General features: G+C 38.4%; 2 pseudogenes; one reads left to right on the forward strand and one right to left on the reverse strand.

Moving 5' to 3' along the window:
• Positions 1 to 3,454: 3,454 nt before the first annotated feature.
• LOC143408834 (cytochrome c oxidase subunit 7A2, mitochondrial pseudogene) lies at positions 3,455 to 3,701 on the reverse strand (annotated as a pseudogene).
• Positions 3,702 to 15,828: 12,127 nt separating this feature from the next.
• LOC143408160 (N-acetyllactosaminide beta-1,6-N-acetylglucosaminyl-transferase pseudogene) lies at positions 15,829 to 17,122 on the forward strand (annotated as a pseudogene).
• The last annotated feature ends 1,452 nt before the right edge of the window (positions 17,123 to 18,574 follow it).

The following is an 18,574-nucleotide window of genomic DNA, read 5'->3' on the forward strand; positions in this document are numbered from 1 at the left end:
ACACAGTTTAACGAAGAACTAAAATCATTACAGGTTGAAGAATAAATTTAAAAAGAAATTAGAGATTATTTAAAATGAATGAAAATGATTAGTAGGCTGAAAAATGCCCAGCCAAAATATTCATCCTAATCCCTAAAGTTTAAGGATTTTAGCAAACAGGGTTAAGTATCTTGAGCCAAGGCAATTATTCTGGACTGTTCAGATGGGCCCTTATTAATTCCTTAAGGCCACTATAAAAGTACTATAGCTGGGTGTTTTAAACAGTAGAAACTCATTGTTTAACAGTTCTGAAGTCTAGAAGCCTGAAACCAATATGACAGCAGGGCTGTGTTCCCACTAAGACCAGTAGGGGACAATCCGTACTTATCTCTTCTAAATTCTGATGTTTTCTGGCAATCCTTGGTGTCCTATGGCTTGAGTTTGCATTATTGCAAGCCCTATCTCTGGAATCACATCACCTTCTTCTTCCTGTGTGTCTCTGTCTATTTTCTCTTTCCCAAGTCATATTGGATTAGAAACGACCTTAATCTATTATGACTTTATCATAAATTGTCCATATTTGCAGAGATCATATTTCTAAAAAAGGTCAGAATCATAGGTTCTGAGAATTAGAACTTCAACATATCTTTTCAGAGGATACAATTCAAACCATAACAATGCTACATGTCATAACAAGAACCATTATAAGAAAGAGAGGGAGATTATACACAAGAGGAAAAGATGATTTAAAGATGGATGCAAAGATTGGAGGATTGGAATTTAGAAGCCAAGGAGCATCATCAGCCACCAGAAATTAGAAGGAACAGATTCTTCTTCTAGAACTGGAGGGAATGTAGTCCTGCCAGTAGCTCGGGCTTTGCTCTAGCAAAACTGATTCTGAATTTCTGGCCTTTAGAACTATAAGAAAATAAATTTCTATTGTTTTATCACACTAAATTGGTAATAATTTTTTACTACTGATGTTCATGGTGATGTTCATGCTGATCCTGTTCACAATAGCCAAATAGTGGAAACAACATAAAGTCTATCATAGGACAAACACAAAAACTACAGAGTATACTATACAAAGAATCATTATTCTGCTATAAAGATGAAGCACTGATAGATTATAATGTGGATAAACCTAAAAAACATCATAAGCAAATGTAGCCAGACACAAAAGTTCATATACTGTATGATTCTATTTATATGAAATAGACAAATCTACCAGGATAAAAATATGATTGTTGGTTACAAGTGCTGGGGAGAAGATGGAATGGGTATTGGGCTTTATTTTGGGGTGATAAAAAATTTTAAAGACTAAACTTTCAGGCAGTTTTAGGTTCTCAGCACAGTTGGGCAGAAAATACTGAGTTCCTATATACCTTTTGCCTCCACAAACTCATAGGTTCCCAACTATCAACATCCAGAACCATTGTGGTATGCTTGTTGCCATTGATTAAACCATATTGATATATCATTTTCACCTAAAGTCCATAGTTTACATTAGTGTTCACTTTTGACATATATTCTATTGGTTTGACAAATGTATGATGACATATAACCACCATTATAGTATCATGCAGAATAGCTTCATCATCCTAAAAATGCCTAACTCTAGCCAGGTGTGGTGGTCTGCATCTGTAATCCCAGCAATTTAGAAAGCTAAGGATGGAGCTAAGGATGACAAGTTCAAGGCTATCATGGGCAACTTGTTGAGTCCCTATCTAAAAAAAAAAAAAAGATGTAACTTAGATGTAAAAAGTGATGTAACTTAGAGCTTGCCTAGTGTGTGAGGGCTTGGGTTCAATCTAAGCTGAAAAAAAAAAGCCCTGTTCTATTTTTTACCTCCTCTTGCTCCAAACAACTGGGCCAACTACCAACCATTTTCCTGTCTGTAGAGTTTTGTCTTTTCTAGAATTCCCTATAGTTTGAAACATATAGTAAGTAGCCTTTTAAGATTGGTTTCTTTCACTTAGTTAAGATGCATTTAAGGGGCTTGTAGCTCAGTGGTAGAGTGCTTGCCTAGCACATGTGAGGCACTGGGTTCAATCCTCAGTACCACATAAAAATCAATAAATAAAATAAAGGTATTGTGTCCACCTACAACTTAAAAAAAACTTAAAAAAGATGAATTTAGGTTTCCTTTTGGTCTTTTCATAATTTCATAGCTCATTTATTTTTTATTTTATTTTCTTTTGAGAGAGAGAGAGAGAGAGAGAGAGAGAGAGAGAGAGAGAGAATTTTTAACACTTATTTTTTAGTTTTCGGCAGATACAACATCTTTGTTTGTATGTGGTGCTGAGGATCGAACTTGAGCAGCACACATGCCAGGTGAGCGCGCTACCGCTTGAGCCACATCCCCAGCCTGCTCATTTATTTTTAATACTGAGTAACAACCTATTTCTGGATGTACCACAGTTTATCCATTCACCTACTGAAGAATATTTTGGTTTCTTCAGAGTTTTGGCAATAATGAATAAAGCTGCTGTAAGCATCCTATATATGTTTTTGTGTGGTTATACGTTTTCAACTCATTTGGGTTAATATCTTAAGCATGATTGCTAGATCATATGGTAATCCTATATTTGGTTGTGTAAGAAACTGAAAAACTCTCTTTCAAAGTGGCTATGCCATGAATGAGAATTCTATTGCGTCACATCCTTGCCCTCATTAGGTGTTGTCAATTTTTTTGGGGGGGGGTTTAAGCCATTCTAATAAGTTTGAAGTAGTATGATATCCAATGTGGGATTTTGTCAATCTGAGTACAATTGTGCCTTCAGAATTGGGGAAATAACCATTGAATGGCTTCAGAGACCCACTGGACCCACTATGAGAAGGACTGAGTTAAAAACTAGTGATCATCTAGTGGTGGACCATACTTTGTGTATCCTGGAATTAGTTTCAGTTCAAAGCTAGTGTCCCTTGGTGTGAACAGTCACTCTGGTAATGGCTCTTGGTCCTGTTGGGAAAGGCTGGGAGAAAGATTAAGAGGATAAATATTGGCGGTGTAATGAGGTCTTTCCTCAAAGGGACAAGGTCTCACTTTTATCAAAGGAGCTTTAAATCTGTAAATTTACTCAAGTCCAATGTGGTTGAAGGACCATAACTCTCTGTTTTAGCGACTTGATTAGAGGGCTATGGTGAGAGGTAGATGGGTGTAGAAATGTGGGATATTTGTGATGATGTAAACATGATATATTTTGACTGTATCAATTTTTATATCTTGGGTTGTGATATTAGAGTTCAGTTTTGCAAGATGTTGCCATTGGAAGAAATTAGGCAAAGGATACATGAGACCCTCTGTATAGTTTCTTTTTTTTCCTTCATGGTAAAACCTGCTTTATTGTTGGCAGTTAGTATAAGTCAATAAATATTGGTCCCCAAAGAAGATCTCAGTTATTTTTCTGATTACTAGTCCATAGAGAGCTGAATTAAACTAAACCAATGATTGCTGAGATGACTGTAGTCAATTCTACTTCTTGGGAAATGAAGCTACAGCCAACTGATATATGACATATGCTGTTCCACCAACTGTTAAGACTCATGATAGCTCTATATAGCAGGGCATCAGCTACCCCATCCTTTAGATGCACTGAAGTTCCATTATCCTCCTGAAACAGCTTTTGTTTCTCTGGAAATTTATTTTCAAAGTGCCTGTGTGAAACTATGCTGATGGTCCTTTGGGCAATCTGAGGAAAACCCAGCAGATTTTGCAGCATCTTGCCTCAACAACTGCAACATCTAAACACCAAGAATGAAAATCACAACATCCCCCTCTGTATTGTTTTTTATAATTGCATATGAATGTACAGTTATCTCAAAGTAAGTGTTTAATTAAAAGAAAGAAAAATGGAAAAGAACTCAATTAAAAATACTTGAACAAGTACTTTACAACTGAAGATAAAGGAATGGGGCTGGGGTGTAGCTCAGTAGTAGAGTACATGCCTAGCATGTGTTGAGACTCTGGGTTTGGTCCTCAGCACTGCAAAGAAAAGCAACAACAAGTGCTGGCGAGGATGCAGGGAAAAAGGTACGCTCATACATTGCTGGTGTGACTGCAAATTGGTGGAGCCAATTTGGAAAGCAGTATGGAGATCCCTTGGAAAGCTGGGAATGGGACCACCATTTGACCCAGCTATTCCCCTTCTTGGACTATACCCAAAAGACCTAAAAAGAGCATACTACAGGGACACAGCCACATCAATGTTTATAGCAGCACAATTCACAAAAGCTAGACTGTGGAACCAACCTAGATGCCCTTCAGTAGATGAATGGATAAAAAAATGTAGCATTTATACACAATGGAATATTACTCAGCACTAAAAAATAACAAGATCATGGCATTTGCAGGGAAATGGATGGCATTAGAGCAGATTATGCTAAGTGAAGTTAGCCAATCTCCAAAAAACAAATGCCGAATGTCTTCTCTGATATTAAGGGGGTGACTCAAAATGGGATGGGGGGGAGAGCATGAGAAGAAGGTTACCACTAAATAGGGAAGAGAGGTGGGGGGGAAAGGGAGGGAGAAGGGGAATTGCATGGAAGATGGAAGGAGACCCACATCGTTATACAGAATACATGTATGATGATGTGAGGGAGAAAAAAAAGAAGTGAGTCACATTAGATTGGGTAGGGAGAAGTCATGGGAAGGGAGGGGAGGGGAAGGGGGGGATAGGAAGGGCAGCAGAATAAAATAGACACTAGTATTGCTGTAAGTATGACTGCATGACCAATGTGATTCTGAAACCTGTACACTCAGAAAAATGAGAAATTATACCCCATTTGATTCAAATGTATGATATGTCAAGATCATTGTACTGTCATGTGTAACTAATAAAAAAAGAAAGGGGTGAGCAGGAAGGTAAAGAAATTAAAATAATCTATTAAAATCAGCTCAAGTCATCAGGAAAATGGACATGAAAACAACAAACCACAGTGATATATCTCTACACACATACTACAATGGTTAAAAATATTATGAATTAGTGAGATTAAATCTTAATGTACTTTTTATTTGAATTTCCCTGATTGCCAGAGATGTTGAACATTTTTTCCATATATTTGTTAATCATCTGTATTTCTTCTCCTGAGAAGTATTTATTTAGTTTTCTTTTGCCCATTTGTTAATTGGGTTATTTGTGGTTTATTTTTTGGGGGGAGTTAATTTTTTTTTTGAGTTCTTTGTATATTCTGGACTATCTCACTCCAGTCAGAATAGCAATTATCAAGAATACAAATAACAATAACTGTTGTGAGGGTGTGGGGGAAAAGGTACACTTATACATTGTTGGTGGGACTGAAAATTAGTGTAACCATTCTGGAAAGCAGAATGGAGATTACTCAAAAAACTAGGAATGGAACCACAATATGACTGAGCTATCCCACTCCACATTATATATCCAAAAGATTTAAAACTAATGCAGCTTCTTTAAAAAAAATATTTAGTTGTCAATAGACCTTTATTTTATTTATTTGTAAGCAGTGCTGAGAATTGAATGCAGTGCTTCACACGTTAGGCAAGCACTCTACCACTGAGCAACAACCCTAGCCCAGAACTCAGTATCTTCTAAGACATCTCAATATAGCTATTTCATTGTAATTTGTAGGTATTCTGACTGTGGAGATTTATAGGGAAGTGTTCCTCCGGTGAGCAAAACTCTCAGGGGTAACAGGCACTCTCCCAGGTTACTCTCCCAGCCTTTCCCAACAGGACCAACTTGGAATGCCCAGCAATTTCTCCTTGAAGGTAGTAAGATAACTATAAGGGTGTACTATCTAGTTTCCATGGTGATGTCCTTGAAGAAAAGGACTCTGTGTTTATATTAGCCTGGACTTATCTCAGTTATCTAGCACTTGTGTCTAAAGAAATACTAAATCATAACGTAGTCATGGTAATGACAAGCTATGTAACTTTTGAGAAATGTGTGTGTGTGTGTGTGTCTCCTTTGTTCACTTCTTTACAGTAATTTATAGTTTACAATGTCTTTTCTAAAACAACTAAGAAGGATTATAGATGTTGTTATTTACCCTTGAAGCAGATTACCTAGAATTAAGATCTTTTTACCAGGAAGTGAGAGAAAAAAGTTCCCTGATTCTTCACTCCTTTAGAAGGCAGCTTGGATGAAAGAGGAGCCCCAGCCTCCACTTCTTCCAATGGGATTTGCTGTTGCTGTGTGATAACCAGAATGTCTCTCATCCTAGCTTTTACCCTGAGGATGGAGGACAGAGTGGCTAGTCTTCCATATGTGTTTCTGTCTTCCAGACTTTTTTCTTCCTCTGGTCTACAAAGGGGCAAGCCTAGAAGAGACAAAGGTGAGTGAACTTTGCTTTATTTGCTTCCAAGAACAAAAAAAGGAGAGAGCCAGTTTCCCTGACAGTCCCAGCTCTTTCTTCTGCAGAGTGGGGGACAGAGCAGATTTGCATAAGAATAATACAATCATAAAAGTTGGGTCATCAAGAAGGCATCTGATAAAGCATTAATCTCCAGGGTATACAAAGAACTAAAAAAACTTACCACCAAACCCCCCAAATAATCCAATCAATAAATGGGCAAAGGAACTGAACAGGCACTTCACAGAAGAAGAAATATGATTGGTCAAAAAATATATGAAAAAAGTTTCAACATCTGTAACAATTAGAGAAATGCAAATTAAAATTACACTGAGATTCTATCTCACTCCAGTCAGAATGGCAACTATCAAGAATAGAAGTAACAATAAATGTTGGTGAGAATGTGGGAGAAAAAGTTTACTCATATATTTCTGGTGAGATTGCATTTTTTTTTGGTGCAAACTACTCTGGAAAGCAGTACATAAATTCCTCAAAAAACTTGGAATGGAACCACAATTTGACCTAGTTATCCCACTCCTCAGTTTATACCCAAAGCACTTAACATCAGCATACTGTAGTGATGCAGCCATATCAATGTTTATAGCAGCTCAATTCACAATAGACAAGCTACGGAACCAACTTAGGTGCCTTTTATAGATGAATGAATAAAGAAAATGTGGTATATATACACCATATAGAAGAATAAAATTATGTAATTTACCAGTAAATGGATGAAACTGGAGATTATCATGCTAAGTGAAATAAGCCAATCCCCCAAACCCAAAGGCCAAAAGTCTCTCTGATATGTGGATGCTAACCCACAACAAGGAGGTGAGGGAGGAGAAGAACAGGAGTTCACTGGATTAGATAAAGGGGAATGAAGAGATGGGAGGGATGATGAAATAGGAATAGAAAGACAATAGAGTTAATCAAACGTAACTTTACACAACCAGTGTGACTCCACATCATGTACAACCACAAGAATGGGATCCTAATTGGAATGGGTTGTACTCTATGTATGCATTAAATGTCAAAATGCACTCTACTATCATGTATATCTAAAAATAACAAATTAAAAATAAAGGCGTCTGGAGCACATTTGATGTCCCTGAGCCCTCTTTTTATGGATCACTCCAATCAGCTCATAAAATTCTCTGAGACAGAGGACAAGTATTTTGCACTATTAAATGGTTGAGGAGGTGATGGCTTAAATTCGGGTCAATCTCATGTTACAGTGGACATTCTTTTCACAGTGATATTCCAAGACATACATCATGCATCCTTTGCACCAATGCCACATGATGCATTCTGTCAGCATCTGTCTACATCCTAAATCTTCTTTGATAAGTTTGAGCCTGCTGCCATCTAAGTGACTATGACCACATGTAAGTCATTCAGTAATGTTCATAAGAAATTTCAATCTTGACAATTCAATATTTTGTTCCCTATAACCTAACAATCACATTTTGTGGTTAGCAGGACAAGGATTTTCATCTCAGCAAGGAGTTTATAGGGGACTAGAAAGTGCAGATTATATATTATATTAAACTTTTATACATATTATTGGGATAAATACCAGGGTCAAATACAGGATTATGAAGACTTTTTCAAATTCCTTGGTTGGTATTCTTTATTCCACCTCTCTCCTCTGCTACCAGTGATAATGACCTGGAAGAAGGCATCTGAAGCAGTGTTTTGGGTATGTCTTACCTTCAGGTTGAGTACATCAAGAATATAAATAAGTGCTGGCTTTTCTCCTACTTCAAGCCCAGTGAACCCACATGTGGCAGTGACCACATCACCTATACTGGTGAGAGCCAATTCTACTCCAACATTCTGTAAGCTCTGATTTTATTCTCCCTTATCTCAAAGCAGGAGACTAAATGTGGCCAAGATGGGCGGGGTGGGGGACTTCTTCAGCTCTCTTCCTATATCATCTATTAAATCTTCCTTCTAGACTCCAGTATTTGCTCCCCCATTTCTTCCAACCATCCCTGTGCTCCCCAAAGGTACATATGATCCTATTCAGACAACGAAGACACAGAAAACCTCTATGATGAGAGTGCTCTGCCAGGAACAAGCATCAAGTGTAGAGAACTTGGTAGCAAGTAGCCACCACATTCAGATCATGTGACCATAGATGAGAAGCATACTTATGCCCCTAGCAGGCCTGCGAAAGAGGAGGATAAAAAATCTGCATGAAGAATCTTCCCAGCTAATGGTTTATTGGTCTTTGAATGAATAATATTCTGCAAAACAACTTTGTTTTGCTTTCAACCTGGCATGTGGTTTAATTTTTGGACCTATTGCATGTCAGAAGTTTTTGGTAAGACTCATGTGAATGCCTGATTTTTTTTTTTTTTTTTTTTGGTACTGGGGTTTGAACTCAGGGCCCTTTTACAAGCTATATTCCCAGTCTTTTTTAGTTTTGTTTTGATACAGGATCTCAATGAGTTGATGAGGCTGGCCTTGAACTTATGATCCTCCTGTATGAGTTGCTGAGATTACAGGCAAGCACCACCATGCCAGGCTAAAGTGCCCAATTCTAAGATCCAAAGGGAATAGTAAGGCACAGGAATTTGCAGCAAGGAAGTTATTTGAAGAGGTAAATTTCCTGACATCTTCTTCTTCATTTAAGAAGAAAATCCACATCCTTATCTAAGATTTAGAGGTTAACTCCAATATCTTAAGAGAAAAAGGTAAAGACACAAGAGTAGATCAAATTTATTTCTTTCTCCCCTTCTGCTTTTTGGCTTCTTCTCAAGAGAAAGAATCTCCATCAGGATAAATGATATTTGGCAGGGCAAGATTGGGATTTTTTTTGTATTCTTGCTTATGCAAATACTAAAAATGACACTAGAAACTGTGTCCAGTGTCTGAACTTCAATGACTGGCACAGACATCTGGCAATCAGAATGCACAGTTTGGGGGATCCACAGTATCACAGACTCAAAGGACACTAGAAACAGGAAACCAAGAGATGTCTAAGAGATGACATTCAAAAAACTCACTTTTACTATATTAAATGAATATATTTTTTCAGTTATCCTGGGGATTACAAGTAAAATTTTAATTTTTATCAATCTAATTTGGATTAATACCAACTTAATTACAAAAGAATTCAAACATAAGTGATTCTCTCCACCTTTCTTTGAGCTGTTATTGTCACCTAAATTATACTTTTATACAGTATATGGTTGATGAACACAGATTTATAATTATAGCTTTATGCAGTTATCTTTTAAATCAGAAGAAAAAGATTTATAAACAAAAGTTTATTTATATTGCATTTTATATTTTCTTATGCAGTTACCTCTACTGGCTCTTTATTTTTGATATGGACTCAAGTTTCTGACTAGAGTCTTTTCATTTCAGTTTAGAAGATTCCCTTTAGTATTTTATAGGTCAGCTAGCAACGAATTCTAATTGTGTCTTATATTGTCTTGATTTTGCCTTTATTTGTCTATTTTTTTTGCACTGCCTCCTTTCTCTTTATTACATTTTATAGCATCTCAGATTTTGAATACAGAGGTTTCATACTTAGGAAAGGACATTATGAAGTTGGGTACGGTGGCATGTGCCTGTAGTTCCAGTTACTCTGTAGGCTGAGGCAGGAGGGTCACTGAGCCCAGATTTGACCCAGAAATTTAAAAGCAACCTTAACAATATAGAGAAATCCCAGCTTAAAAACAAACAAAAAGTTCAGAGAATGATTAAAAAGATTTGTTTTTTAAAATGTTTTTATTAGTGCATTATTATAGTTATATTTAATATCAGGCTTCATTTTGACATACTCATACATGCATGGAATATAATTTGCTCCATTTCATTTACTAGTACTTCCTTTATCTCCCCCCCCCCCCCCCCGTTCTCTACTGGTCTTACTTCTATTTATTTATTTATTTTTTTTAAATTAGTGCTTTATAGATATACAGAAAGGTGAAATTCACAAGATTTGCTTTAAAAAAGTTATATGAAAGTTTATTCTGTCATATATTATTCTTCATCTCTGAATAGTTCTTGTGAGACCAAGAGAATAAAATCTTCAGGAGCTGTAGGATGAGTAAATCTCTTAAAATTGTATAGGAAGGATTGTTATAGTGTAAACTAATCAATAAAATCAGTAAGAGTATAAGTTATAGGTTATAGTTGTGAACAATTGTATTAGCTTGATCATCTAGACATAAGGCTTATAGATATCAGTAGTAAAATGAAGAGTAAATGAGATAACTGCAAGCATCAAATAAGTTACTAGTCCTGGGATAATGGGAATGGAGTCATTGTGGCTATATGAACAAAAAGTGTGGCTGTAGAGACTCCATCTTAGTTTCACTGTTACTGCTCCTTTGAAGAGGGAACTGCATGACCCATTTCTGAGAAACAGAAACAAAAGCTGTCTTCTTATAAAAAATTGTTCTGTATTTTGTACCTCACAGAATGTACCCAATTCAGGATATGGTGGTGATTTTGGAGAGCTACATCTTGGGTTTGAGTACAGTTATAGGTCTACAGGATTTTGAAATAGATTATTGCTCCCACTCAGCTGAAACTCAGGATAAAGTTTTCTAACACTTGCTTAGACCCAAGATGCAGTTAACTAAGTTGTAAGCTAACTGCCTTTTTTTAGCTTCTGTAACTTGCTTGTTTGCATGATTTGAGAAAAACCTCTGAGTTGCGGTTTTTGTCCTTAAATTTCCAAGACACAGGTTAGGAAATTTCTGTTCTCCCACAGAGCATCAGTCTCTACAGGTGGGTGACAGTCCTTGGCCAGGCAAATAATTCTCTCTTTTGTTTGAATTTGGACTTAAAGTGTTTTCTGAGGCAGCGCCCCATGACAGGACTGGAGATGTAATTCCATGTTAAAGCACATAGTGGGCAGGTCCTAATGGGCCCTGGGTTCATTCTTAGCCCTGAAAAATACAACTGTTAAGGTCTGTAAACAAGTCAGATTGGCACCTGTTATTTTGCCAGAGAAATGTTAAAGTCTGTAAACAAGTCTGGATGGCGCCTGGCCAAATGCCAGAGGAAGTGGTTTGTAAAGTAACAAAAGCGAGCAATTAAGTGTGGAGATTCCTTATTGGTTGACTGCTGTATCTATTTTATGCTAATTAGATAAGCTGTGTAAAATGTATAAATATCGCTCAGATCCTACAATAAAGGGCTTCCATTCCTGCTGCATCAACGTACACAAGTTATTCGTCACCCCCCGGTTATTCTGCTGCAGCCGGACTGCGGCATACAACAATAAAAAAGTTTGTATAAGATTTCAATATGGATAATGAAGCCTAATCAGCCAGGCCAAGATTCACTTTAGTAGAGGAGTTGATGAGAAAAATTAAATTAAGGAAGGGTAAACCTAAATTCCCAAACATAAGCAAAAAACCAAACCAAACCAAACAACAACAACAAAAAACAAAAATCTGTCTACATCATAGAATACCTCCTTAACAAAAAGTAATGATTCAATAAATGTACTCAGCAGCATGATATTTTCTTTATTATATTTCTCAGCTGTGACCCATAAATTGTGTGGGCTCTCTCTTGTCCAGTGAGGAGGTCCACGGAATAGGGTAGAGGAGAATGTGGCTACAGAGTCACTATTCAAGACCTCTGGAGACCAAGCAGGAAGGAGGTCTCATTTTATTGTGCAGTTACCATGTATATATACTCAGGCAGTAGCTAAGCAGGTTATAGACAGCCACCAATACAATTTCTTACCAACTGTCCTTGCAGCGACCAATCAAGGAGTGGGCTGTGGAGCAAGCACAGGGACTGCAGCATGTGGCCTCATACCCAGGCTATGTGGTTTGCCACTCACGTGCCTAGCATGAGGGGAGTGGTTTGCCACTCAGACGCCCTTAACATATGCCACAGATGCAGTACTCCATGCACTTGTCCCCACAATAATTTGGAGATAATCTTTTCATTAAGTTGTCATCTCCTTCCATTTTCCAAGTCATTACAAAATTAAATTCACGTATAAATTCATTTATAAAGCTCCCAAAGTGTAGCTTTAATGTATGTGAGTTCTGAAAGTCACACCATTCACAAAATCTCTCTGATTTGTTAAAGAGAATTTTACATACATGCGATCTAAAAAAGCTAAAAATGTTATCAGCATCTCCAATGTCAAGGTACCCAGGTGCCCTCTTGTGTTTAGTTCTTGCAACTGCTAACCTTACAATGTCAAAATTGCTATTAAATCCCAGTCTCCACAAAGTCCCTTTGGGGCATATATCCATGTCCATACCCATATCTGTACCTATATGTTTCTGCTACAAGTTGGCATAAAAATAACCAGATGCCAGGCCAGACATATTAGCATCTGCATCGTTGATTTCAGGATGCTTGGAGGGATGGTCCCATATCTTCAGACTTTCAGCTTCACCTGGGATGTCTTCTCAGAGGCTGTCAGCTTTGTTATTCTGGTAGTGTCAGAGACCAATAAATGTGATGTCTAAGGTGTGTGTACAAAAACAAAAAACCACAACTTTTCCTCTGCTTCCCATTGAATGTGACATGTAACCTCTTCATGTCCACTATTCAGACAAGTCCCTGGTGATTATCTATTTCCTAACATTCTAATGATCCAAGTATCCTCTCATTCTTCCTCTTTGAACAGCATCCCTCTTTTCCCCCCCAATTCCTTCCTATTCTTACCTGTGTGTCTATTTTTACCTCTATCCTTGGGGAATGGCAGTAACTATTTGACTATACAAAGGAGAGGTGACAGAAGGGAGGAAGCCAAGACAGGGGGTTCATGCCTTCTCATTTCTCTTGTGAGATCATGATGAACTGGCAGGTTTCTTCACTGGATATGGAGTTTGCAAAGGAAGTGCACAGGTAGGCCTGGGAGAGAGGTCTACCTGTGCACTTTGACTAAAATGCAGCCAAGACAAAAATGCATGTCCCATCTTCACCACTTCTAAGCCATCTGCAACTCAAAATCTCATTTTTCCTGTTCACTGTGCTGTGTCATCTATCTCCAGAACCTCACCTTTATTTTTGAAGAATAGATTTGCTGGATATAGAATTCTTGGTTGACAAGTCATTTTCTTTCAGCACTTTGGTTGTATCATCCTATTGCTATGGCCTCCACGATTTCTAATAAGAAATCAGATTTAATTTTTATTAACATGTATTCATTGTACAAATTAATGGGTTTCATTGTGACATTTCCATACCCGCATATATTGTGCATTGATCATATCTTCATATTCACTCTCCTTGAACTCTCTCTTCCCCTCCTATTCCCTCCTTGCTCCCTGACCCCCTTTCCAGTCTGTAATAGTCAACTTTTCTATTTTCAGGTCATCCCTCCCCGCTCACCAGTTGCCACATATGAAACAAAGCACGGGATACTTGTTTGACTTATTTTGCTGAACATCTTGTCTTCTAGTTTCACCCATTTTCCTGCAAATGTCAAGATCACATCCTTTTTGAAAGTATGAATAATTCTCCACTCTGTATATATACTGTTTTATTTTTTATTATTATCTGTTGATGGCCACCTAGGCTGATTCCATATATTGGTGGCTATTGTAAAAGTGCTGCAATAAACATGGGTATGCAGGTGTTTATTTTGTATGCTGACATAGGGCCAATGAATATATAAAAAATCCTCAACATCTTAAGCCATTGGAAATGTACATCAAAATTGCATTGAGATTCCATCTCACACTAGTTAGAATGACTATCATTAGAAAACCAAATAAATAAATAAATAAAATAACAAATGCTGGCAGGGATGTGGAGAAAATAGACTGTTAGTGGGAATGTAAATTAGCACAGTCACTATGGAAAACAGTTTAAAGCTTCCTCAAAAAACTGTCCTGCTATCCAGCTATCCCACTTCTGGGTATATGTCTGAAGGAAATGAAGGCAGATGATAATTTTTAAAGCATCATTTATATGTGATGATTCACTTCTCCCTGTTGCTTTCAAGATTTATTGTAGTTTGGCCATTTTTATAAGGTGTGTGGATCTGAGTTTACTCTACTTTGAATTTACTGAACTTCTTGGATTAATGTTTGGGAACTTTTCCAATTGCTTCAAATATTCTTTCGGCCCTTTTCTCTCTTTTCCCCTCTTTGGCCTTTCTCTGTGAGTTATGTATTTGTGTGAAGTAACTTTAATATTATTATAGATATTAGTATGTATTTGAATGAAGTAACTTTAGTATCATAGATATTAGTAGTGAATATTGGAATAAAAGAATTTGTGATTGCCTTTCTCACAGCTACCAAGTGAATTGTGAGTACTCAGTGAATTAAAGTAAATGAAATTGCTGTAGCTTGTGAATTTATTGCTATTTAATACATTTATTATCAATGTTTAACTAAGAAGTTTGGACATTTCTGTACATATACCCATATTGCCACTGTTATACTTAATTAGTTCCTTGTCATTTCCTAATCCATACTTCCTATCAAAATTTCCCAACAATATGAAAATAACATCTTTTGCAGGAAAGAAATGTATTTTGAGCTGAACATCTATTCAACACTTCCTCTTTCCTGGCTTGCCCAATTTCTGAGATATTGACAAAAGGACACTAGTTAGAATGTGAACAATTATTCTAAGATGAAGGGACCAGCAATTTGTCAGCCTGGGTTTAGAAATTATGTCCTTGAATCTTTAGGGTTATAACATCAAAGCAAGAACTTACTTGATGCCATAAAGCTCATTATGTGAGGCATGTCAACAGGACTGGGGCAAATCATTGTAAAAGAGAAAGGGTTAGAGGTCAAGCAAGTAAAATAGGAACCTTACATAATTTAATTTTTTTGACAATATTTCTGACACAATTGATGAACCCAGCTATGAGGATGGCAACTCCATTTTAAAAACTCCAGTTTGAAACCTGCAGTCTCACCAGGCATACCCACAGAGCCCTCCTGGCCTCAAACAAGTTACTTCCTCTCACCCTGATAAACAGAGTGAAGCCCATGGCAGGCTGTTCTCATGAGAAGATCAGGTGGAGACCACCAGACTAGATATTTCAGAACCCATTGAGATGTCATTGAGAAATAAGGATTGCAAGGAGGGTCAAAAAGCCCTCAAATTTAGTATAACTAATAGAGCTGATGAACAGGGACTCAGCCAGCGAAAACAAGGATGTATTCGAGCTGGAGAGCCTGTCATCACTTTTTATTGTTTCCTGATCCTCTGCTCGATCCTCACTACTCTCAAACTCCACCACATCTGGAACTTGGTGAGAGCCACAACTTCTCCCTACGACCTTCTCCTCAACCGGTCATCCACTCCATGCCAGGAAAATCCTGCCTTGGCTCCGGACCTGGTCACTGCGGTCTAAGTGAGTGTGCATCTGCTGGACATAAAGCCTAAGGCTTGAGACTTTTGAACTTAGTATGCAGAGGGAATGTCTGTCATAATTAAGTTGTGTTTTCAGTGCTTAGAAGTAATCTAGACATTCGGTACTGCGCGGGGCTGCCGACCGGAGCCGGTTGGGAAGGCATCAAATCTTCAGTCAGCCCCAAAGAGGATGGATGAGACACTGAAGCCAACGACAGAGGAGGATTAAAGGACCGGAGGACAGCAAGCCAGCCCTCCCGTGGAAGCTGTCGAAATTCAAGATTGCAAGAGAAGTCATTTCAGACTGTCACACTTGTGGTTTTGGGGACGAAGATCAATTTCTCAATCTCTGAAGAGAGATTCCTTTCCTGGGGAAGTGAAAATAATGAACTTTTGGAGGCATTACTTTTTGGCTATCAGCGGGCTCAGTGTGGTTTCTCTGGTGATATTTTACAATAGCCAGGCAAGCCTACCCAAAAATTGGCGAAAGGGTTCCAGCAAAAGGTCTTTTGGGATTGATGCCTGCAATCTCACCTTAGAAAAGAAGGCCACCTTTCTGCGGGAAAAGACACTGCCATCATCTTTGGGAAGACTTTCTTGCAATGACTATGTGACCCAGAGTCACTACATCACAAGCCCCCTGTCGGGAGAAGAAGCTGCGTTCCCTTTGGCATTTATCATGGTAATTCACAAGGACTTTGATACTTTCGAAAGGCTCTTCAGGGCCATCTATATGCCCCAAAATGTCTACTGTGTTCATGTGGATGAAAAATCCTCAAATGAGTTTAAAAAATCAGTGTGGCAGTTACTGAGCTGCTTCCCAAACGCTTTTCTGGCTTCTAAGATGGAACCCGTGGTCTATGGTGGGATTTCCAGGCTCCTGGCGGATATCAACTGCATGAAGGACCTGGTGGCCTCTGAGGTCCCCTGGAAGTACATCCTCAACACCTGTGGGCAAGATTTCCCCCTGAAAACCAAAAAGGAAATAATTCAGTATCTGAAAGGATTTAAAGGGAAGAACATTACCCCAGGGGTGCTGCCCCCAGCTCATGCTGTGGGTCGTACCAAGTATGTCCACTGAGAGTACATAAGCAAAGAAGGTTCTTTTGTAAAAAATACTAACATTTTGAAAACCTCACCTCCACATCAAATGACCATCTACTTTGGCACTGCCTATGTGGCCCTTTCCAGGGAGTTTGTCAGCTTTGTTCTCCATGACCCCAGGGCTGTTGATTTGCTCCAGTGGTCCAAAGACACTTACAGCCCTGATGAACATTACTGGGTGACACTCAATAGGATTCCAGGCCACTACGTACATGGCATTTGTATCTATGGCAATGGAGACTTAAAGTGGCTGATGAATTCGCAAAGCCTGTTTGCTAACAAATTTGAGCTCCATAAGTATCCCCTTACCGTGGAATGCCTAGAACTGAGGCTTCGAGAAAGAACCCTCAATCAGAGTGAAACCGCCATACAGCCCAGCTGGTATTTTTGATCAGCAGCTCACGTCTGCAGGGAAATTGCAGTTGGACAGAAGAGCCCTTCTTTGCAAGAGATGGTTTCAGGACCACAGTCATGGCTTCAGGACCTGGCCACATAATTATGCTTAAAATATCCACTGGACACTGTGAAACACACTGACAGGATGGCTGGGCAGAGCGATCCCGGCACTGTGGCCGGTTTGGCAGCTTCTTGTTACTCACCTCTGGGTTGGACTATTCCTAGGATCAATGACAAATTTAAATACCATCGGATCTTTGCACCAGATACTCATAATATAAATATATTCTAATAGAGAGTAGGATGGTAGATAATCCTATTTAGGACAAAAAAAGAATTCAGTTTCTTTAAAAAAAAAAAAAAGGAATCCTCTATAACATCTTAATGGTCTTTACTCTGTGCTTAACCACACATGGGCCCAGAGACAGCTTTCTGGGTAACACAACAATTTGTTCTAAACAAAAATGGATCTTGTTCATGAGTTTCCACACTAACATTTTCAGTTTACCCATGTCTGAAGTTCTGTATATGGTGTAAAGCCATTAATGAGACAGAGGATGTGCTTTAAGATAGGAGTCACCGTCCTCTGCTTCAGAGAAAGGACCTTGCGGGCACATAATGTTTCTCCATCTTATGCCAGAACATTCTTTGATTTTTCTTGCATGTTTTTCACTGAGAACACTGAAAAGTCCTCACAAGAATGAAGGCATTCCTAGAGGTGCTATTACATGAGTCTTGTCTCAAGTTGGAAACCCCTCAGAATGAATTACTTCTTCTCTGACTCCCTTCCCCCTAAATTATCCTACTTGCAAAACAGACACCAAATTCTGCAAGGCTTTTAACTACACTGTGCTATTCTCTGAGTAGCTATACACTGCTTGGTGTTGATGGGAGTTGCCTTGATTTTTAAAGGCTTTTAATTGTGGGTGACTGAGTGTCATTTATTCCTCACCCATTCATTCAGCCTGCATTCAGGGAATAGTTCTTGAGCATTTATGATCCTTTAGACCCATGCTGAGACAAGAAGAAAGTGAAGATGGAAGGTTTTTAAAACCTTGGGAATAACGCTAATAATGAAAAGCCTTGTCTGGAGAAGCTTACAAAGTGTTGTATTGAACACATCCCTAGGCGCAGTTAACTATTGTGGAATCAGGCCAAGGAAATCAGTAATTACAAAATGAGGGTTAAATTAGAGATCATTTGAAAGAGAGGAGGAGGATACAGAATCTGAAGCGAGTAGCGTTCTAGGCATTCTGCTGGCTCCTCAATATGTCTCCTTTCATCTACCCTCATGGGAGTCTCATGAGGGCAGCATGAGCCACCCCCATTTTGCAGATGAAGTAACTGAGGCTTGGGTTAATCAGCATTAGTAAGCACATTCTTTGTCTGAAAATTGGGATTCTCTTACCGGTCTTCATTTCCTGAGCTGGCATATTGAGAGAAGATG

This window comes from Callospermophilus lateralis, chromosome 10 (genome assembly GCF_048772815.1).
Source record: "Callospermophilus lateralis isolate mCalLat2 chromosome 10, mCalLat2.hap1, whole genome shotgun sequence".
In the NCBI taxonomy this organism is placed as follows: domain Eukaryota; kingdom Metazoa; phylum Chordata; class Mammalia; order Rodentia; family Sciuridae; genus Callospermophilus; species Callospermophilus lateralis.